Genomic DNA, 24,056 nt, shown 5'->3' with positions numbered 1-24,056 from the left:
TTTCTGGGTAAGTTTTTCTACCAGGAAAGAAAAACTGGGAGAATTCTCCCTAATTATTTGAATATGTGTACACAGCCTGGAAGACTAACAAAGTTCCATTAGAACAGCCTTATCATATTTTAATTCCTCTCCTTTAAAGCACTATTATAAAATCCAAAGTGTTTTGTGAGTTTAGAATTCACTTTTTTCTCCCCATAGCTCCTTGCCTCACACATTTTTAAAGGAAGCAAAAGTGGAACAGAAATGTAAACGTTTTATATAAATAGTTAATATGATTCAAATTCACCATCTGAGGAACCTCTCTGCCCTATGGATACATTTAATTGATTTTTCCCAAGACTGCTTCCCCCCTGCAACTTGAAACTTAGCAAATGTAGAAACTAGCGCTTATCTCTGTGGGATAAGAGCAGGGTACTAATGAATCAATTTTTTGTTCCTATCCATCCACACAAATTTTCATTATCTGCCAGCCAATCACAGTTGGCCTGATTTTGCACTACAGGTGCCAATGGAAATGTTACTACTGACTTCACAGGCAGCAAATTGGAGCCCTAATAAGTCATCTTAGTTTCAGCCCTATCAACAACATGTGCTTTCAGGGTGATATTGATATACTGATTATTATACCTGTGTTACATTAAGAGCAGAAAGAGCAAGAATAGCAGAAAGGTAGTCTTATAATAAAAGCTAATGTTGCCCAAAAAAGTCATTTCTAAAACTGGTTCTATTGGTTTGCAACAAACAGAGACGAAATGCTAAAAGTCTTATTTCTCCACCTCTCTTTCCTTTTGAAAAACACTGAATGTTTCACATTTTGTTAATGAATGTAAAATACTGCTACTTATCTGGATAAGTTATTTATTTCAGCAGTGTTATAATAGTGACACTTATTTTTTAAAACAAATAAGCTTAATCAATATAAATGGGATTCAAATTAAATTAAGAGGTTCCACATAGATTTTCATATGTTATTTTAAACCAGTTTAATTAAATACTTGTCAACTGGGATGCAGCTGTGAAAACAGAAATGGCCTTAGTTAAGTACTACTTCAGTGCTAACAGATTTAGCAAAAGACAAAGGTACATACAAAGAGCCAATGTTAGAGGTGATGTGGAAAGAGGTAGGAATTAGCACTCTCTGTGCCATCTTAACCTTATACTCAGACTCTCTTAAGCTTGCTTATGCTTGCTTTATCAATATATATAAAGGGGTCCAGGTTGACGTAATATAGATGCTAAGGAATAAAAAAAGTTCTAAATTAAGGCAATGCAGAAGCAACTTTTAACTTATATATTTTTCTGGCTCCTTGCAAGTTACATCAACACAGACTTTTTTACACTATGGTGGAACAGAAACAAGTAGGTCTGAGAGTCTAACTGTATCAGGATGTGTTAATGAGTATAATTATAACTCCTTACAACACTTTCATTGTGGCCCAAAAATAGATGTCAGGTCCTACCTTAATACTCATTTAATTCATGAGCCAGAGAAAAGTAAATGAAAATTAAAATAATCTTGGCTATTAGTACCAATTTACTAATAGTAAAGCATCAGTGTGACTGGACCACATGGGCGTGTCCAGATGAGCATGGATGTGCAGTGTGCAGTGCTGTCTGTGATGCCACATACCACACATGCTGCTCCTGCAGGTGTTCCCTGTGCTGCTACTTTGCAGCAGTGGCAGGGGAGGTATTTGACCCAGGGTCAAACAAACCCACATCTGAAAAAATCAGGGCAGTGTACATGGTGGCAGCATGCACCGCCCTAAACTGGAACCTGGCTGACCGGAGCCATGCTCTAGTTGCTGGCCAGGCTCCTTGCTGCAGGAGTGCTGTGGCTGAAGCTCCCAGAGGTCCTCAGGACCCCTGGTAAGGCTGCTGAGGTCAGCAAAGCTGCTGGCAGCCTCCCCTACCCCACCCAGGGTAATATGTCATGTGCCAGAGCACATGTGGCACAGGCACACCTCAGGGATAAGTAGCAGCAGCACAAGTTGTGCCACTGCTACTTGTCCCTAGGGAAACGCACATCCTCACTCGTGGGGATGCACCCCACATGTCCATAAAGAAAATCTGAATGCTAGGGTGTACCTAACATGATCCATGAAATTGAATAAATAAGGAAATAAGATTAATTGTAATGTATTAAGAATGACAGTAAACATAACCCACCAACTGCAATGGTTTTGGCATCTACAGTTATCCTTATTATTTGGCAATTAAAAAAACAAATGAATTGTGTGCAATCTGAACCAGACTATTCTAGAAATAGATTTTAAATTAATTGTTATAGTCTCCATTTGCTGTTACGTAATATTACCGTACAAAAGATTAAAACTAAAATATACTTTAGATGAGTAATTCTTAACCAGGATGCTGTGGCACTCTGAGGCACCTTAAGAGCCTTTCAAGGGTGGCACAAGGTGCCATGCAGTATTAGCACTGTTAAGTGCTCATACATGAGTTGCAAGATAAACCCAGAGATTTCACACAGGAACCTATGGTATTAAAAACGTTCTGACCTGCTGTTGTCCTTTCTGAGTTCTTTATAATGGAAGAACTGCTGTAGCATTTTTCTATAGTAAAAAAAAAAACAAGTGAAAATTAAGGGCTGGCACATTCTAAGGGGTGCCTTGAATCTAAAAAGGTTGAGAACCACTGCTTTGGACTGACTTAAAGTTTCTAAAGGTTAAAGCATACTTTAAAAGCCACTTATCCTTGGAGTCAATTTTGCTTTGCTTCATTAGGCACATGGCTGAACTCTTGCCATTAATGACACTGGAAAAGAATTTGATAGTTTCTATGTCTTTATCTAGTACCAGGTTGTCTTTTCAATGTTGCATTTTACCTTTTATATACATTTATCCCTCCCAGCAGTGATCTGTCCAAATTTCATCCTATAAAGGATTACAAAAGAACTCTCAAAAGTAAGTCTATGCCAAACATCTCTTTTCATGGTGTCTTGTGAGAGGGATATAGGTTTGATGTATCATCTAGGGCTACAGGGTTAAGGTGTCCTATTCATAATTTACTATGACTTCATTAAGTATGTCTGGTTTGGAAGAATTGTGTTTTCAGATATCATGGGTCTAGCGCTAGAAGCCCCTGTGCAGCTGAGTAGCCCCATGACTAATTGTGTATGAACTACTCCCTTAGGGGAAGATATTCAAGACTAATCTTTTAGTGTGAAACTAACAAAAACCAAATGATACAGTTTATATATAATTTCCAATAATGTTTCTGTCTTGGAAAGTTTTTTTTTCTCACTTTTTATATTAATATTTCATCTCTGCCACCCATTGCAAAACAGGAAGCCTTTATGTATAGTGTCCTAAATCAGGGAGAAGGGAATCCATCCTTTCAGAGCTTCATGACCTTTGTTCTAGTTAATCCTTCTTTTACACTGCATAATTCCTTTTCCTCCTGCACTATAAATGCCTCAACCAATGGCACTAATTCTCATTCAAATCCCCATTGGACAGCCTTTTGTTGCAATTGTTTCTTTTTCTCCAGTCTTGCATGATAAAAGATTTAATTATTTTGGACTCTGAAAATTGTAAGCTTATGTTTTAGCTTAATGTTAGAAGGACTACAGTTAACACAAGAAATCTATTTTATATATGTAATCTTTACACGCTATGATCACTCTAGACAACTAATTTAATGGTGGTTGCTATCTAATGATTCTCATGGAAAGACGTTTTAGTGTCTTAAGACATTTTAGTGAAGACTATATACACAAAAATCAGGAGTTTCAAAAGCATTGATTCATCCCACAACAAGAATAACTTGATCTTTTAAATGATCTGATTCATGTAGTATTTAATCTTATATATCAGCTATCTCTAATGTTTTAGGTTTCCATCACACCAACATGCAGCTTTTCACAATATGAAAAGAAAGGTCCTGAGAAAACCTAGTATAGAAGCTATGGGCTCCTATATACATGCAGGGAGCCTGCTCCAACGCACTGGAAATCCAGCACATCAGAGCAGACTCAATTAATCAAGTTGGCTGGAGTGTGGAAATTAAAGCATGCCAGCATCACGTGTATCAATGTCCCTGTGCTGAAAAATGGTGGCAGGGCATTTTGAACTAAAGCTCATTGAACAAGTTTTAGTTCAAAGTGTCCCGCAGCCATTTCTTCAGCGTGGGGATACTGATACATGTGACGATCGGGCAATTTTAATTAGTGCGGCTTGCTGATTAAAGTGCCCCCGTGCCTTCTGGAGTACATGTAAAAATGCCCTATATGTTGAGTCAACCTATTCTGGGGTCAAGTAATATCAGTAATAAGGGAAATAACTTGTTTCTCCTGATAGTAATACTGTTAGGAGCCAATGTGTCTGTGGATCACAGTTCTTACCACAGTGGGCACATGTACATGAGACATTTAATGCACAGTAGACTAATTAGCTGTGCAGTAGACATCTTGGCATCTACATGTGTGACCTTATTAGAGCTTATTATTAAAAATTAATTGGCACTTGTAGATGAGCCCAGGAGTAAGCACTGTGGTATGTCAGATTTTAAAGGTATTTTAAATGTCTAACTTCCACTGATTTCAGTACTTTTTCAGATCTAGCCTTGTTTCATCTGGATGACATTGTCTTAAAAATGCCAGTGGCAGCTACTGGTCCCTCTACACTAGGGCTGCTACTATATTGCTAACAGCTGTGGAGACCAAGTGGTATTATAACAAGATATTTCAAACATTTCCTTTTGAATAGGCAGCGACGGAGAAAACAGAGTTTGTTACAGCTTATAATAGCTTTGTTAATATCCCCAGCAGAGATGGCAGGAGAAGGAGAAAAGTACCAGGGCAAGGTGTTGGGAATGGCTGGTGCTATAAAACTCTAAAAAAGACTTAACCTGGAGTCAAGGAATGAGGTACACCTGCCATCCCAGTCACTAGAGAGGGACTTTCCCCATCTGTTAATGGACAGTCCTCATGCACCTTGCTGACATGGTGGTGGCAGTTGACAAAATCTGCCTTCCTTTCCCCAGATCATCCTCAGAAGGATCTTTGAATGAATGCATCTGGTCCATTCCTATTGAAGGAGCTCTGATTCAAATTGGGGAAACATCCTCTTAGAGCAGGGGTTGAAAGTTTTTGGGCCTAATGCCAAAACCCCCCACAACCTGGACTTAGAAGATGTTGGCATGCCAGGGGGTGGCTCCAATGCCATTTCTACATAGTAAACTTACCTTACCTGACAGCAGCACCTTCAAGCATGCCACAGTAGCTTGGTATGGTTTGCCTCTTGAATTAGAAGCACTGTAGCTATGAAAAAGGCAAATGTTAGCCTATAATATACCTGGAGAGGTATGTCTGGCAGACATGGGGAAGTATTCATGTCATTATATCAAGTCCTGGTAAATCCTCATTTGGAATTCTGTGCACAATTTTGGTCACCCACCTTTAAGAAAGATGAATTTAAATTGGAGCAGGTACAGAGGGGCTATTAGGATGATCGGAGAGTGGAGATCTGTTTGCATTAGCAAATGAAGACTAAGAGACAATATGACTCCTGCCTGTAAACATATCAAGGGAGTAAACATCAGGGAGGGAAGAGAACTATTTATGCTGCAGAACAATGCTGGCACAAGAACAAAGGTATATAAACTAGGCATGAAAATGTGTAGAGTGGCAATTAGAAGAAGGTTTCTATATAAGGAGTGCAGTTCTTGAACAGCTATCCAACAAGGGGGTAGTTGAGATAGAGAAAACTGGATGACTTCTGAGATGGAGCTTGGTCCTGAAGGAAACATGAAGAGATGTGGCTACTGGCAAAAGAAAGGGAATGGAACTGATGAGACAGGAGGTCCCTTCTAACTGTGCCTTTCCATTTTTTTATAAGAACTGACATTTACTGGGTCAGACCAGAGGGCCACCTTGCCCAGTATCCTGTTTCCTGCAATGGCAGAGAGTGGAAAAACGAACAGGGTGTGACCAGGGTTTGTCCCCTGTTGTTCTACTCACAGCGTCCAGCATTTAAGTTCTAGGAAATTTTGATTCAGAGGCTGTATCCCTAATTTCCATGTTCGTTTCTCCAGTGAAACAAGAGAAATGTGAGCAGGTAAGCAGTGGGCAGGAAAAGACTATTTAAGCATTTATTTTAGGTGGCTTACTTTTATTTAATTTGATTACTCTTAATTAATTTTGTTAAATGGTTTGTGACGAAACGAAAATGAGAAATTGGCTGTAGATCTTCAGTCTACTGTTGCAGAATTGGGTGTGTAGAAACTGCTGTATTCTAAGGGCATGGATGGAACACTGCAAGAATATTGTTTTTAAGATGACCAAATTGAAGTTAAAAAAAAGAAAAAGAAAACCGATAGACCAAGTCTAATTAATATGCTTGCACTTGCTGAAGAGAGAGAAAAGAAGCAATGGCTGAGGAAGCGTTTTTGGAAAATTTTACATAAACACACCACCTTTTAAGGAATAAATTATCAAAGAAAAGCATTCAATGAATCTGTTTCTAAAGATGAGTTGAGAAAGAGGCAAAGTGTGAATAAGGAATTGAACGTGAGAAAAACAAAGGAAAATGCACTCTCCACCCCTGAGCTGGAGGAATCTTCCCACTTAAAATACTGAGATAAATGAACAATCTACTTTGTCAGATACTAGCATCTAATGAAGTGGCCTGTTGCCTATGAAAGCTAATACCTCTTTGAACTAGTTTCTAAGGTGCCACCTTCCCCTACCATTTGCCTGATTTCAGACTAACCCAGATAGCTGTCTCTGAGATAATGGCAAATTTAAATGTGAATTTAAGATGAATTGAGAACACTAGAGAGATGGGAGAGGAGGAAAAATATTTTTTTTTAGGCACAGAAAAGCATATGTTCCCATATACAGCTTTACCATAGTACTTGTTATATTAATACATTTCTGTATGTGTGTGTGTATATAAGCCTCCTAGCTCTGTGGGATGGATAAAATGGCTCCATGGCCAAATGTGGCCAATGGGCCATAAGTTGCCAACCCCTAATCTAGACAATAAATGTGTAGAAAGTGTACTTTGTTTTTTGCATTTTTTTTAAATTTAGTTATTTAAAACATTTTTTTTTTGCACGTACTAGGTCCTTATCTCTTCCCCTCGCTAAGGTAAAACTTCATTTTGACTTCAGAGAGAATTTGACCTTGATAACTACATAATTAGGTCACTGACCGCTGAAAACTATAGGCTTCTCTGAATTACAGCAAATGTGCACGGTTCTTGGGTTGGAAGTCTGATCCCTCAGAACCACTACTAAGCAACCACACTCTCCACTTGAGGGGGTGTTTATGATCTTTTGCTTCAGGGTTAATTTGGAATAAATAAGTGCTTTCAAGTGGCTTTCTGAATGTGTACTACAGATAGCCCAGTGAACCACATGACATCAGTGCAGGTGGAACACTGTGTGGAGGACTAGAATCTGGGTATGATGACAAAAGCTTTCAGTCCCATTGACATGCTTGTACTTCCAAGCATGCAAAGCTTAAACTCAATACCTCCAGCCATTCCTCTTGTTCTCACTTGGCTTTGAATTGCTGAATATAGTCAGCCAGGCTTCTCCCTTTGTGACAAATTACTTCAAATGGAGATAGCTTATTTAGTCAATGTAGGCTGCTCAACTCCTCACAGACTGGATAATAATGTGAGGTAAAAAAAAGTAATTGTAAATATTTCACCTGGAAACATTTACATAGGGAAATAAAAGCTTAAAAAACTGCTAATAGTAAGAATAAATGTCTCATCTCTTTTAACATAGTGGGAAATGCCAATGTCATTAGGATTGTAATTGTTGATGCTCCATTAAAGCCTGTGGAAAGAAACCCTTTGATTCTCAGTGCCTCATTTCAACAGCCTGTAACATTCTCCAATTACTACTGTTTTGGTTGTCTTAGGGGAGGTTTTTGTACTGGTTCAGAAGGGAAATGACTCCAAAACACCTGAATATATTTTCAGAGAATGAAAAGAATCTAGATGTCTTCACAACTTTGATATTGCTCATGTGCTTTGAATGCTGCAAGTAGGGTTAACATTTAAAATGGAAATCTGTTGGGTTCTGAATCCATGCTGGAAAATATATTATTTACTTGGTCTAGGGAGAAAAAAATGCAGATTAGGTAATAAAGAAAAGTATCACAACATGAAAATAGCTTACTGTACATGTGCAGTTTATTTTTCTTACTGATCTGTAAAATATCCTGTCATGTAGATGCATGAGACTGCATATGTTTTGAATGACAGTCTTGTTCCTATGATATCTCCTTGCATTCTGGCAAATCACCATACTTCTGGAGAGTGCTCTGGATTTGCCATCTGAACCCTCTTCTGGAATGAAAAGAGGTGCATCAGGACTTAGAGTTTTTTCTATGGGCCAGCAGACATCAAATGTCAAAATTCAGGTGTTCTCTGCTTCACAGTTGTATAGTCTATGTGAATTTTAACTTGTAATTAATACATAATTTATATAGGTACATGATGGAATGAGCAAATGTTAAGTCTCCAGTCCTATAAGCACATCTGAGCAGAACCTGACTTCATATGGTCAGATCAAATGCTACATATATGCAAGGGGTAATGCATTCTTGCATGTATTCCTAGTTCTCTACAGTCACTCATTCAAGTCAACAAGGATCTGGCCATGCCCCAAGAAAGCAGGATCAGACCTTAATTATTTTTCCTGGCCCACAGCTGGCTTTAAACCTTCTCAAATGAGTTTCCACATGAAATAGATGCATGCTGACTGGTAAGGGAAAGAAAAAGTGTTCTCAGCTTTGTGACATATATTTGTTTTATTACTTCAGTGCTATGCCAGCTTTCACCTGCTCATCTTGGCATCCGCCAGCCAGATCTAACCCTTATGGAATTGAAAATTTGGCAGTTGAGGAGACCAGTGGCAACAATTGCTGATCCCCTGCTGCCATGTTTCTGAACCCATGGGGAGCCCAGTGGGCCAGATTTCATGCTAGATTGGCATCCACAGGTGACCTGGGCCCAATCCAAGCATACAGGGGCCAGCTGGCAGCAGCATGGGGACCCGATCTTGTAGCGTGAGGCCCCATGTACCTGGCAGCATGGGGCCAAGGGAGGTGGAACAGGGCCTGATCCTGATGTGCGGGTGCTTGATTCAGCCCAGGAACCAGCCCCAGGCCACTCATTTAGCCCACAGCTGAGCACCACTGACATAAACAATTGCAGAGCTACAACTAATCCTGCATCAGCAAATTACTGTAATCCTCAAAAGTTTGTAAGTACCATTAAAAAAAGTGTTCTAGTATGGAAACATTTAAAAACCTATTTAAAACAGCAGTCTTTTATTAGAATTTTGACATACTAAATAACAAAGTTCAAGCCATTATGTATTTTAAATAAATTGCAGTGCAGTATGTATTTAAAAAAGATGCATGGGGAGCGGGAATGATGCTCCAGTAGAGAAGCTAGACTTGAAAGCAGAACTGTGTTTTGTGGTGTACGCTTTTAAAGAGTGATGGAAAAGTCACACACTGGACTTTATTAGCATGCGTTGAGGTAAATTGTCAGAACTGTACATAACATACATAATTTACAGAAATTACATAACAGATGTTCATCCAGTGGGAATGGCTGGAATCCACTGGGTATAAATAACTACAGGAAGACTCTTGATATATATTACACTAGCAACAGCTGTTTGCAACTCATTGCCCAACTCAACTGAATCAACCGCTTAATCGCCCAACTCTCAAGCCTCCTGTGTCTATAGTATTTCCCGCCCCCCCCACCCCTTTCCTTTGTATCTTTCACCTAAAATCTTGTATTTCTAACAAGGGACAGGCACAGCAGCTCAGTTTTAAAATGAATGCAGGGGTTACTGCCCTGTGCTGTCCTCTATAGGCACAAGAGCACTCTTCCTCCAAAGCAATGGGAGAAGTTCCCAGTGATCCTTGCCCCTGCCCTTGGCCAGGTGGCTGAGTGATGTCCACTTGACTGATGTTCCTCTCATCTAGGGGAAAGAAAAGGCTCGGAGGAAGTTTTTACAGGTTTCCCCTCGCTTTATGCGGGTTCTGTATGTGCAAAGTCACTCTTAAATCGTGACCCTTTTTATACCAAAAATTTGTTATATGCGAGGTAGATTCACTCTGATGCGATCAGTGTGGTGGAAGCCTGCAGTCAGCTGCTTTGCGCGGTGCAGTGTGGGAGTGACACACACCCAAGTACAATCTCCTGTGTGGATCTGTGCTCCTCGCTTGTCTGCGACATGCATTTCTGTAGTTGCTGTCCCCATTATGATAGTGCCTGGTGCTTGTGTGTACTGCCTGCTGATGGTGAGTACCAAAATTGTCTTGTAAAAGTGGTAGAAATAGGTCTGGGGGTCAGTACAGTCAAGGTCCTGGAACATATTCCTACTTGTCAATCAAGACTCATAAAAGAGTTCGCCTCTGCTATTAGACCAACAAGATGTTTGCAAACAGATGTCTTTAATTGTAAGCTTTTGGGCACAAATACCCTTCATCCCGCACTGGAGAAAAGACTGTAAAAGTTCTCCTGGGTAGAAATGAAAGTTTGTGTTTTGTAGGATTTCACAGAGGAGTCAATGGATGGAAAACTCCTCTGGGCAGAACTTTTACAATCTTTTCTCCAATGCCTGATGAAGGGTGTTTGTGCCTGAAAGCTTGCAATTAAAATGTTTTTGCAAAAACCTTGTTAGTCTAATAAAAGAGATCACCTTTACTATGAGTCCAGATTGCCTTTTTCCTTTAGACCAACATGGCTACAACCTGGATACCTATCCCTATTTGTGGCATTGTAAAGTAGGTTGCCTTGATGCCAATTCGAGTTACCTGCCATGCTCCAGTTACACGCATAAAGCAAGGGAAACCTGCATCTTAAAGCAGCTGGCCTCTAGTTGCAGCAAAGCAATGGGCTCAAGCTGCAGCAAGGGGAGTCGAGGTTAGATACGAAGAAAACTCTCTCCTGGGAGAGGAGCAAAGAGCAGGCACAGGCTACCCCAAAGAAGCAGGGATTTCTCCGTCCTAGGAGGTTTTCAAGACCCGCCGAGGTCCTCCCGCCCTCAGGCTGAGGGTGACCTGAGGCCGAGGGGCGGCCGTCTCCTGCCGGACGGACCCGAAGGCTGCTGGCTCCGGGGCCGAAAGCGCGGGGAGCTGGGCGGGGCCTCCCCGCCTCGCCCCGTCCCCCGCCGGCTCCTGCTCTCCCGCCTCCCGTCAGCCCCTCGCTGGCGCCGCGCAGGGCAGCGTCGGCTCCCACCTGCTGCGGGGCCTTTCCCGCGGGCTCGGGTACGTGGGCTCGGGGTGGCCTCCACCTGCTGCTGCTGCTGCTGCCGCCTCGGGGGCGGGGGGCCCGCGCTCTTCTCCTCCTGGCCCGGGAGCGGCCATGCCCTGCTCCCCCCTGCCTCGGGAGCGGGAGAGCCGCGGGCTGCAGCGGCCCGGCTGCCCTCCACAGCCGCGCGGGGTGGCTGCTACAAGTGCCGCCCCCTGGCGGGGTGCGGGTGCCTCGGGCTGGGGGGCTGGGGGGGCTCTCCCCCTAGAGCTGAGGCTCCAGGATCCCAGCCCTCCTCGGGCTTTAAAGGCTGGGGCTACCTAGTGGAAACCTCTGGGTTTATCTTATGCCTCATGTTTGCCCACCTCGCAGGAGGGCCAGCGCACGGTGGAAGCCTTGGGAGGCTCCAGGCACCTGCTTGAGGATCGCCCGTGGAAACTCCTTCAGCGGTGAGTAAGTGCCTATTTGCCTCCTTCCCTGGCAGGCTAAACATGCATCTAAACACTGCTCTGACTTTTCCAGCCTGTTTGGACCCAAAAGGGGTTTGCTTGACTTTTTTTTTTTCAATGCCTGACTCTTTTTAGCAGAATTGTTGCTTTTAAACTGCTGGCTACCTGTCTGCACAGCAGAAAGTTAGGTTTCTTTTTTTTTTTCCCACTCCCCAACTCCAGCTTCCCCCATGTCCCGGCCCAAGTTTAATGGAATGGATGTAGATGTTTAGAGAGAAATGTTGGGATCTTCCCTTTGCCCCTGTACAAATTTTCCATTTCTAGAATGAAATGCTCCCTCCTCTCCACCCCATTTGCATTGCAAGCATTGGAGAATTTGCAGTTTTCAGACCTGTGTGCTCATCTGGAATTCACTGTCAGCATGTTTCTTACACAGCTAGATGGGCAGGCAGGAGACTCTGCTGGCCCTCAACCCAACTTCCCACTCTGCTCAGGTGATCAGAGTGCATTGCACCTAGTTCTCCATAGGGTCCATTTTCCTTCCACCTGCTTTCCCCTGGGAAGCAGAAGTTCCCATCTTCCCTACATAGTGTACATGGTGAGTCAGAGCTTCCTTTTTGGAGGTGCAGATCGCAAGTCCACTTTCATCCACCGTACTCTGAACACTTTGGGTCACAGATCTCAGAGTATCCTGAGCACCATACTAGGATGTTAATCATTTGCCCAGCTCCCCTGCCTCTTCCTTCCAATGCTGAGCCTAGCATCTCCATAAGGTCTACATTTGCCTTGCTACCTGGGACTCAAGCTATGCAAGATTTCCTGGTCTCTGCAGATATTTATGTCCCACAGAGGTCTTATGGCCCATTATATAATTTTGCCGCCTTGTTTTGCAAAGGCTGAGCTCCTCATTTTTTTTTTTTTTTTTGTGGTCCTTCCAGCCTAGGGATTCTGGGGTCACTATAACCTTTGCCTCCAGCTGGCCTGTGGAACTTAGGTGCAGTCCTTCTTTGCCAATCACTTTTCTAAAGGGCCCCTTGAGCAATGAGGATTTTATAAAACCGCCTTTCCTCTACCAAACAACTGGAGCACTCTTGCAAATGACTTCCTTTGTTAAAAGTTTCTTGTGGTTTAGCATATGTCTTAGTTTCTAATGGTACTCAACTGTTAACACTTCAAAAGCTACAGTTAAGGTACTTTTTATCTTGAGGGGTCCTGAACTGTTAAATACACAAATAAAAAAAATGTTAAAAGCGATCTGACAAATCACCTCCAAGGGTTCCAAAAAAAAAAAAAAAAATTAGTGCATCTCAAAATGGTCACAGAAATACTTTGTAAAAGGGTATGATTCAAGTGGACAGCAGGTGGGGTTATTAGAAATTGTTGCTCCCACCCACAAGTCAAAAATAAATTGAACAGTTTTCTATTTACTTTGCTGACGGGGAACTCTGGGAATAGCTGAGTGACATTCCACAATGTATCCATCGCTAAACAACCACCATTCCTAGATAAAATCATAGAAAGCTGTGAAGTCAGGATGAGATCCCTTATTCTTTAGCCCACAAAATACACACCTACCTGAGATACATGTGAATCTGTTCCCTCTAGCTTATAACTTGCCACTAGAGACCTGGCTACTTGTCTACATATTGCCTGTAACAGTTACAATTAGACAAAAGCCATTCATTGCTTGCCTTTTAATTTATTTTCTTTGCGCAGTTTGTACATTAGTTTTAAAGGAGAGACATTTCTGTAGAAAGGCTTTTAGGGTGGTGGGCATGTGAATTTCATTCGGTCTTCTTTAGTGACCTGTAACTCAGTTTGGCGCTCATCACTTCTTAATAAATTGGCTTATCTCCTTTCCCTTCAGTATGAACCTGGTACTTTTCAAGCCAAAGAAGTGTTGTCATCCTGGAGATTTTGTCATCTCCTGTAAGAAGGTAAAAATAAACCCTGTAATGGAACTTGGTAGCTCCCTTATCTGTAGAGAGGCCATTATCTTTATCTTTATTGTAAATTGCTCAGTATGCATTTTAAGTGACAGTCTCCCCCTCTGTTCTTTTCTGTTCTCTTTGAGCCAGGCAGATTTCTTAGATTTAATTCTTTCTGTATTGTAAAGGCAAGATGCTTCTATTCAGTGTGGAAGGAATGTTGGGTAGTGGTTAGATGGATGGAAACATTTTGCTTGAATCAGTTTTCTGTATCTGAAAAGATATCTGCTGATGTATTGATATTGCTGAAATGGCAGCTACATGATCTAGAATGTTAGATTCCAGGCAGATCTTAAAAAAAGTCTCTGACATGAGCCTCAGTCAGGGGTGTATCCAGGATTTCCCAAAGAGGGGTAGAGAAAAACAACTCATACTGCAAGGGGAGTGGCACATCTTGCTCCCAGCATTCTCTGCCAGCGGACCATGAGGTGGGAGCCTCTAGGGATTTTTTAAAGACCTAAAGCACGTCTCCCTTCCCATTCCTGTTAGGAGGTGGTCTCCTCCCTTGCTCCAGATGCATTCTTTACGGTTGGGGGCAGAGATTTTCTAGGGTCAGCTGGGCTGAGTGGGGACCAGACTCAGTTGGGGAGGGACAGAGGCAACAGGGCGGCTGGAGAGCTCTTGGATAGTTTCCCTCCACCCTGCCCAGTCAGTATGGAGAAGGGGAATCCCTATCCTTCCCTGCTGCCTTGTCCCCATCCCCAGCTGAGCCCAGCCTCTGTGCAGCCAGCAGGAGTGGCTGTGGTGCTGCTTTGTCCTCATGACCGTGGGAAAGGCAGCTGGGGCTGGGGAAGAAAGGGCAGGGATGTGGGTGGAAGGAGCATTTGTTAGACTAGGAAAAGGTAGGGAGTAAGTATTTTCACTTGCTTTAGGAACTTTAAAAAGTCCCTGGAGGCTCCCGCAGTGCAGTCCAATCCAAAAATGGGGTGCAGCCATAGCACTGCGCTCGCTCTGGACCTGTCCTGTCTTCAGTTTTCATTATAGAGTCCCCAGAATTATTTATTACATCAGCCCTTTCTTTACCCTTTATATCATACTCAGCAGGGTTCTGGCTAAAGGCCATGGGTGATATTCCCTTCCAAAACCCCAAATGCTGCTTCACTAACTGAAGGGGCTACACCTTTGCCAAATAAAGCACTTTCATTGCTTCCTTCCAGAGGCTGGATGTACTGTCTCTGCAGCATGTGCGTATTATATGGTGGTTGAGAGAGAAATGAGTACAATTTAGATGTCTTGTCTTGAGCCTCTAAAAGCACACTAGCCTTTGGAGTAAGCAAGGCTAAGAAAAGATGAGGAAAAACAAAGGCACTGAAACCAGATTAGAGGGTATGCATGCTCAGGTCCAAGGAATGAGACACTGGGCTGTGAATTCTAGGGTAAAAGTGAGAGTTAATATAGTAACTCATTACATTTCCTCAAGTTTACTTCATGAGTTACTATTCAAGTCGTCTAGTCTTTCTAATATGCTGGTTTGTTGTGCAACTCCCTTTAATTAACAAAAAACATCTTTTAATGCTCTTTAGGAGCAAAAGTACTTCTGTTGGGCCAAACATAAAAGTATTGGATCTTAATCTTTAAAATGAGGTTCTGTTTTTTTCTTAATACTTGGTCCTTATTCTTTTTAAAGAGTGCTTGAGAAACACATTCTACTGGGCTTAGTAACCAGAAGCAAGGTTTAGTTTTTCCTTGCCCCCACATGGAAAGCTTCCAAGAATATTCTCAGATGTATAGAGTCTGGTCGAAGCTCTGAACGTTTTTGAGTGTTGTGGGGGTTATTGGGATAATTGCAAAGAAGCTTAGAGAGACAGCTCATGGAGCTTCTTATTCCCTGTGCAGGATTCTGTATATCCTGTTATTTTTATACTGTACCTCTATAGCTTAGTAGGGACCAGTGGGTTTCTTGGCTGAACTGAAGGCTTGCTGGTTCTTTGGAACTGGATGGGAGGGGAGCAGGTGCCAGCCCTAGGTTCTCTAAAATATGCCCAGTTAATCATTAATATGACTTTAGTAAGTAATTGACTGGTGACATCAACCTTGTGCATCAACATTCATTAGCTCCTTGGGGTAGGCACTCTATGCCTGCCCATTTGTATAGAATCATTGGGGAGCTACTACAGTATAAATTGCCATGCACAGCTATGAGTGATGCTGCTACCAGATTTATGTAAAGCACAGAATAAAAAAGGTTTGTAGAGATGTGAACAACAAGCTTTTGTTAAGTGTTCAAAAAGATGAAGTGAAAGATATTTTATCTGCTAGTACTCAACTTCAGAGTTCTGTTTCTTATACAGCAGTTAAGAAAATATTGCCTTTAACGTGGAAGAGACGCTGTTATTGACTTCTTAGCAGTAATTTTTATTTGTTTTAGTATATTAAAGAGTAAACATAAAGGTAAAGAAAGTAAAGGGTTCAATGACTGTGGCACAAAGCTGGTGCAGAAGGTGCAAGTTCTCTTTCTGTCCCTGCTCTGGTCCTGCTGAGGGGACCCTTGCTAAGATGTTCATCTGGTTATGTCTATGTTAGAAGTGAGGATATCACAGCTTCCCTCCCTTTTTGAAGTGCTTTGAAGTCTAAGAAAAAGCACAATATGTGATAGAGATTTTAATAATGGTACCTTATATTACAGTGAATGTACAAGAATATAGAAAAACTAGCTTTGAACAAAAATAGAAATGTTACCTCTTCCATAAATTGAAGTCTGAGGGCTTGGGTCTCTCAGATGTGAGCATTTTTAGTCATGGGTTGGGTTTTTCTTGTTCATATTTGCAGGTTCAGGCTCTTTAAATTCTTCTCTTACTCACCATCTTCCAACACTTGAAATCATGGTTTTCTTTCTCCTGGGGCAGTCAATGACATTATAAGGAACATGGCTTCCTGCTGTGATTTGGTTGTTAGTGATATCATCATGCCTTGCAGGAGAAATGTAGAACCCTCTGTACGGGTCAAGGCAGGTAAAAGTCCTATCAGATTACTTTGAAACGATTATTAAATGTTAAGGCTCAGTGTGTATTATGTTGAATGATTTAGAGCAGGAAAGAGAATAATGAAGTATCACTCTCAACTAATTACAGGGCCTTGGGGTCATTCCTGGAAATCTAGATCAAGACATGGTGAGAACCTTCCACACTGATTCCTCTTTCCCCTCCAAACTGGAAGGGAGTTCAGCTGCTTCAAAGATGCTATCCAAGGCTTATGCTGACCCCAAGGAGAGTGCTCTGTAGAGACATTTGTCAGCAGTATAACAATGGCTAGGTGAGCAGGACATGAGCCCCAAGCACTCCCTACGGGCACTGAAATGGAACTATGGGAACACCTCACCCACTTATCCCCCATTCCCCACACCTTCTCTGCAGCAGCTCTGTCTCCAGCAGAGGGAAGGGCAGAGCAGCAGTGATGGTGTGTAGTGCAGGAGTAGCAGCTAGAGGTTTGCTGCTGCTGCCTGTCTTTGCTACCTAAATCAGTATTTAAACGTCCACTTGACACACATGTTGGTAGCAAAAAGAAGGTGATGTCTCTTCTCGCAGCAGAGAATTTCTGGCTGCTGTTCCTGCACTGTACTGCCGCTGCCTGGGGTGCAGTATTGGACAGGTATGCCTCTGACCTGGGTAAGCCAGCATGTTATGAGTGCATATCATTTTTTCTACATCTCTGTGAAGAATATGAAGGGGGAAAAAGGGCTCTCTTAGTAAGTCCTGGGAGAGTCTCTGGTATTATGACTTCCATTGGGCCAAACTGCTAAGGAGCCAATGGGTGAGGGCCTGGGGGAGAGAGCCCCTGGGCACAGCATGGATCCCCTTGATTTCCAACCATTATCTGAGAACACTGTTGCCAAGTCTTGCGAGGAAAAAAAAAGTGACACACCTTTAAAAACAAGCCCAACACATTTCAAAGAGAAGGGAGTGGGGGTGCTTATAAACCCACAACTCTCAAAAAATTAAAGTGACTTAAAAAACAAAACAAACCCAATTCTGCTTATTATAAGCAGACTTGGCAACACTGCCTGAGAGCTGCCAGGTTTTGGCTGTCTCTTTGATTTGCCCTGCACTGTGATTGTGGGGCATCTTTAAAGTACCACCACCACAGTTCCCTGTAGTGGGAAGGCAGTGGCATTGCTAGGGTGAGTGCACAAGCATATGTTTGATGCATGCCCCTCCCTATGTTTGCAGGTGGGAATCCTGGTTGCTTACCTCTCTTCCATTCTGAACTTCCTAATTTTCAGGTTTGCTGAGCTTTGTCTATGGTTGGCACTTTTATGTGTTTGCTCCAGACCTTGGACCATACTGTGTGTGGCAAGTATAGGCACAGCCCCTTTCACTTTAGTGGGAACCTGGGCAGTTCTGTCCTAGAGCGTAATTCAGCCCTGGTCTCTCCTAGACAGCACTGTAACTAGCAGAGGTTGTTACCGGCTCTCTCACCTTTACTCGCTATTTAGTTTGTATGTTTTAGGGTTTCTGTTAAAGCTCAGTGACTGGGAAACTACAGACTTGGTACAGCTATTGTATTGTTTTGTACCAGTCTGGAAAATTACAGTTTAGGAAGAGTGAAATGTCCTTGGTTCCCAGGACTGTGTATGAACATTCTCTTTGAATACAGATGGCCTTATCTGTCCAGCCCTATTTGTGCAAGATACTTTCATTTGGTTTCAGAAAATATCTTGGGCTGCTAAACTTACCCATTGTGTTTCCAGACTGAAGGAGTTGTTCTTACAAAGAGACTCAGGTTGGTTAGTAATGAGGAATGACTTTTACATTTTCTACAATTCTTAGTCTGCTCTTTCAGGAGTTTACAGTAAAGAATTTGAACTCTTATCTGGACTAGTAAAATGGGTGAAATGACTGCTTTCTTTCATTGTGACTCCTGAGAGGCAACAGCATTGAAAGGTTCTTATGTAGTTGAGCATTAGTAACATTGCTTATGTTTAACTCTGGCATCAAATCAAATGATCAAGGAATGCTTTGGGAACTGTATTCTGGCAGGGGAGTAACAGTGAGTGGGGGTGCTGCAGGTTGGAAGCAATTCTTACATTTAATCTAAAAAGATGAGTCTCTCCGTTTCCTTCAAATGGAGCATCAGAGCAAAAGAGCCTAAGTGAAAGCTGGACACAAGTGAATTGGGTGTAATTACTCCAAAATTTTATTACAAATGTTCTAGAAGATTGTATAGATGCTATTTCAATAAAGTCTTTTAAATGGTAAGTTGTAAACAATATTGCTACTCTGCCTCCCCCATTCAAAAACTTTTTCCAAAAGGCCAATAGACTTTAGTCCCAGAGAAGCATCAAGTATCTTGATGGCAGATGTAAAATCCAATGACAGAAAATTTTGGAATGAAGAAGCCTACAAGTTATTATCATTCACATTCCTATTCACTGCATTGTCATCTTGTATACTTCATTTGTAAATTGTCTGTAGGGCCTGCTCTTGTGAAGAATCAGAGTGACTTCTCCAAGGTTTCAGTGGATCGCATACATGACTTTGAAACAGTGGAAAGCCTTTGGCACATTTTTTGTTAGTATATTCATGTACAATGCTCATACTTTAACCAAGGTATCCACTTATATAGTATCTGAGGACTTCACAATCTTAAACTTCTTGATTTTAACCTTTGTACTTTTGTCATTATTTTACTGATGGCAAGGTGAGGAGTTGAATATTTGAGTGACTTGCCCAAAGTTGCCCAGGAAGTCTGTAGTAGAATAAGTAAGTGCTCCAGAATCCTTGGAGTTACTGCCATCATCACTTTCCCTATAATTGCTTCTTGGAAATTTCTGCAGTTTTTATATTTTTAGTTTTAAAATCACCTTATTCAATAACATTTTTCATAAAAATGAGATGAAACAACAGTTATAAGAGCAAAACATAGAAGTCAGGCAAAAATTATAAATGGAATAGTGAAGGCAGTTTTAAATTCAGAATGCAAAGATATATCTTCTGGAGCTCAGGCTGAGAAATCAGTTGTCTCTGTGGCCACTTTGGCTGCTTTCAAGTGTTTTAAAATAAAAAAAAAAAACCAAACAAGAAAAACTCGCGCTTTAAACTCAGTATGTTCTTGCACTGAGCCCAGTGCATGCCCAGAAGAGGCATCACATAGTTGGACCTGGTTCACCCCATGTCTGTATAGATTGGGTGCTTCAGTGGGGCTTTTCTTGCACTTTTGTCTAATAGCTGTGACTTAGCTTTAGATAAAAGTGCCCAAAAAACCCTGCTGAAGTACCCAATCTGTACAGCCGCCGCTGCAGAGCTGGGTCGAAGTAACACACTGCTGCTTTTGGCAAAGCGCAGTTTTGGGAGTTTTTTTTTTTAATGTCTGCAAGCAGCCCTTGATACTGGCTGCAATTACTGTCCCTTCCTTTAATCTGCTTTTCTCTTTATGTGTAACAACTTGTTTCCTTGTGTTTGGAAAGTATCTACCGTATTGTGGGTGGTATTGTAACAGAAATGATAAAGAGAAGATCAAACTCTATGTTTTTAACACCCAGCTCATTTAAGCACGCAAGTAATTGTTTCACAGGATTTATAATAATAATAATAATCCTATTTCTTTTTATTTGAGCAAGCTCATATTGGACATGATGATAATTGCTACTGGTGGATAATACTGCTACTTCATACCTTGACTCAGTTGGTGTTAATAGGTTAGTGCTTTTGTAAGCCTGATCCATATTGCTGTCTTTGAACATTATAGCTTGGCAGATTGTCATGGAGCAGGTGTGAGGCTTCATTCTGTCAGACTTCTGCCTCCTTTACCACTGCCTGTCCCCCTGCAGCTGTGAGCAGGGGAAGGGGGGTGAATTAAGGATGACCCTCCATTAATTGGATTCTATATATGGAAATTTATAATGAATTTATAAATTTTCCATGTACAGAATCTAATTACTGGGGGGAGTGTCTTAAATTTAGGGTCGTCTTAGATTCAAGTAAATGCAATAGTTTATGAAGAGATCTGAGTACCCTGCACCCCCTGCAGGATATGAAAATAAAAATAGCAGTAATATCTTTTTCATGAATGACTGGTGCCCCCCAAGACTAGGGGACACCATTTTGTAAGTGGAAGTGTTGGCGGCAAGTGGGGACTGCCCACAGATGTGGGAGGGGGGGGCAGGGAGGATGGCAAGTAGTGAGCGGGGATGCCGGCAGCAGTGGAGGGGAAGGGTGGTGAGTGGTGAGTACCTGAAGAAGCTAGTGGCGGTGGACAGTCTTCAGGGGGACACGTGTCCCCCGCTCCCTACAAGTCGCCTATGATCCTCTATATTGGCATCTGGGAAAGAGAATAACGAATGCACATCAGGTTCATGTGGCTGTGGAGAACTTACTGAGGAGACTAAGGAGATGCCTTGAATTCTTTTCTGAATGACGACCTCAGGCCTATTAATGAAACAGCATCAACAGACACATAGGTACCTCATATGCGGGCGCCTGAGGGTTCTGGCCCTCCTTGGGAAGAGGGTAGGGTGACCACCCCTCCCTAATTGGGCAGGACAGTTCCAAAATGGGAACATCAAGTCCCAGTCCCAGGATATATGCCTGGGACAGCATTTGTCCTGGATTCTCAGTATTGTGCAGGGGTCCAGGTTTTCCATTCTCCGTGGAAGAATGTGAGAAAAGGCAGGTTTCCCCTTGCAGGCTGGCAAAGTTCCAGTCTGCTAGGGGCTATGAGGAACGGCATGGAGGAGGCACCATGTGCGTGTGTCCATACGCATACATGCTCATGGCCAGGAGTATAGCCCCAGGCAGCAGTGGAGAGCAGCTCCCTCAGCTGACTGCAGTTAAGTCTGTGGGAGGGTGGGGCAGATTGAGCCCCACCCCCACCCCCCCAGTGAGGGAGGGAGTGGGGCAGGGCCTGGGCCTGAGGGTGCTGCCCAGGCAGGGCAGTGCATGGGGCCTGGGGCCAGGTCAGAGAGTGGGACAGCCATTAGTGGCTCGTCCAGGGTTGGGGGGTGTGGCTCCCTGCCACTATGCATATTCCTGGGGAGGGGACTGAGGTGGGCATGTGCCCAGGGGCAGTGGTGCAGAGTTGTGCCCCCCACACTGCCGGGTGGGCAGGGGGCACCTCGTCATGGTGGTGCAGCTGGTGTGGGGTTTCCAGTGGCAGGGGGGGGCAGTACAGTAGGGAGCCCTGAACCTGCATCCGCCCCTGTCCCCCCCATGAGCTCCACTTGGCTGTGATCTGGCCATGCTTCTGGGTGGGGGGCATCATCTTGGGGCCCCCTGGCAAAAATAAAAGCACTTTTTGCCGCCAGCCCAGAGCGCAGCCTGGCACAGCCCCACCCCCACCCACTCCACACAGATCCAGTTGCACAGTTTTCCCCCCCTCCCCCCATGCCCTCCTGGACCAGCAGCGTGCAGCAGCAGGAGCCGCCCCACCCCTCTCTGTGCCCCCCTGCCTACTGGGCATCTCCTTTCCCAGCCCCAATCCTTCGGTCCTTCCCTTGCTGCAGGGGCGTTGATCTGCACCCCCACGCCCCACCCCAATAGCCTTACCAGTTGGAGGCAGCTGTGTCCAGCGTAATAAAGTCAAAACCCCATCAGCACCTTGAAACTGTGTGTGTCATAATTTACAAAGGTCAGTGTCGCAGGGCACCCCAGTGCCCCTGCTCCTAGAGAGGAGAAACTGCCAGGGAGTGAGTGAGCGTGCCCTGGCCTGACATAACGAGCCCAGCTGAGGGTTGCCCGGGTAATGAGCGCAGCTGCGGGTGGCCGGAGCAACCAAGGGGAACCAGCTGCCTGTAGGAGGCAGGGCTTGGCCCTTATAAAGCTCAGGGCTGAGGCCAGGCTGGCAGTTCCCTGCCAGCAGCCAGAGAGGCAGGAGCTCCCTCAGCCGAGATATGGGGAGAAGCCCAACGGGCAAGTACAGCTCATGATAGCCCTGAGAGGATTGGGCACTATGGTTTAGCCAGGGGGCTTTATGTTTGCGTTACAGCCAGGAGGCTTGAGTTTGTTTGGCTCTGTTATTACAACCGGAGGTTTGGGTGAGGCTGTAGGGGTTGGAGGAGGCCTCATAAAGGGCCCCACGGGAGTGTGGGGGCCCCAGCGCCCGAGGAGGGCGCAGTATCCTTATAGGGACCCCAGAGAGTGTGGGGTGCCCTAGTGCCAGGGAGGGCGCAGGCTAGCGCCAGGAGGGCGCATTATCTTGCGCAACCAGTGGGTTGCGGGCGCAACCAGTAGGTTGCAGACGGGGGGGACATAGACCCCAGATTGCGTGCTTGCGTGCGGGGTACATAGACCCCAGCCCCAGAGAGAGGGGTGATCTTATTGGGAAGCCCAAGGCGGGCACGGCGAGCCCCAAAGAGGGGGAGCGCCATACTGCATGATTGAGAAGCCCTAGCGTGGGCACGGCGAGCCCCAAAGAGGGGGAGCGCCACATTAGGAAGCCCAGGGCGGGCACAGCAGATGCCAGCAAGGGCGTCACTTGCGGGGAGCATTGACCCCAGCCCCAGGGAGGGGCCATGTTGAGGAGCCCGAGACGGGCATAGCGAGCCCGGCTGCAGGCTAGTGCTGCAACACCCCTCAGACCGAGGCAGGGCGTTGCGGTTGCCCCAGAGAAGTCGGGGAGTAGCAGCGTGGTGAGCCAGGGTCAGAGAGGGCACCCGTGTGGTTGGCCCGTAGGACCGGAGGCCCGCTAGAGAGTCCCTGAGCGGGACCACACCGTCGGGGAAGTCCCAGAGTGGACGAGAGTCCCAGTGAGAGGCTGGGCACGAGAGAGAGCCCAGAGCGGGCTACACTATAGAGGAGGCCCGGGAAGCGGGCGTGCAGACCTAACAACGTCTTTCCCATCTGCGAGGCTTGGGGCGTGGTATCAGGGGAGGTAGGAGCCACGCATAGCCCATAAGGCTAGGGTGTCCAGGGAACACCCACCATATTGGGAGGCCCCCGGGGGTCCAGAAGAACCGCAGGGACAGAGGTCCCGAGTAGCCGTGCCCAGGGAAGACACAAGGCAGCCTCCCAATCTTATATTTTTCCAACAAGACGTGGCGGGCAAGAATTAGAGGGTGCCCTTGGGCCGGCCTGACACGGAGCAAGGGACCTCAAGGAGATCACGGCCCTCCAAGAGGACCCCGCCGTGACAGTCAGAAGTGCCATTTGTCGTAACTTGAACAGTCCTAAGTCGAGGACTGCCTGTATAGTAATTATTTGTCTCATCATTGAAAGGGAAGAGGGTTTTCCCTATCTATAGTTCATTCATAGCGTAGGAATATAAAAATTATTGCAAGAGCAAGGATATGGCTTTTGTTACTGATTTAATTAAAACATGCTATAGTCATGTAATTAAACAAAACAGTCGAGCAAAATACGAGTTAGGTAGATATTTTATTTGCTGTCAGATGAGACAGACTATGGGCTTAGTTCTTGCAGTCTGCACTCTTTCTT

At 44.2% G+C, this 24,056-nt stretch overlaps 1 protein-coding gene across 12 annotated transcripts in view; it reads left to right on the top strand.

Moving 5' to 3' along the window:
- Positions 1-11,161: 11,161 nt before the first annotated feature.
- The window catches only part of PLEKHG4B (pleckstrin homology and RhoGEF domain containing G4B), a 220,137-nt gene continuing 207,242 nt past the window's right edge, over positions 11,162-24,056 (top strand). For 7 of the 12 annotated variants that reach the window (XM_019485552.2, XM_019485544.2, XM_059728527.1 and 4 more), the window contains exons 1-2: positions 11,163-11,269; positions 11,625-11,701. The gene's annotated coding sequence lies outside the window, so the exon portion shown is untranslated. Of the gene's footprint in view, positions 11,270-11,624; positions 11,706-13,568; positions 13,639-24,056 lie in introns of all 12 variants that reach the window. The other 5 variants (XM_019485541.2, XM_019485516.2, XM_059728528.1 and 2 more) reach the window with 3 other exon arrangements.

Source organism: Alligator mississippiensis, chromosome 5, assembly GCF_030867095.1.
Source record: "Alligator mississippiensis isolate rAllMis1 chromosome 5, rAllMis1, whole genome shotgun sequence".
NCBI classification, from domain to species: Eukaryota; Metazoa; Chordata; order Crocodylia; family Alligatoridae; genus Alligator; species Alligator mississippiensis.
This window is presented reverse-complemented; position numbering and strand designations above follow the sequence as displayed.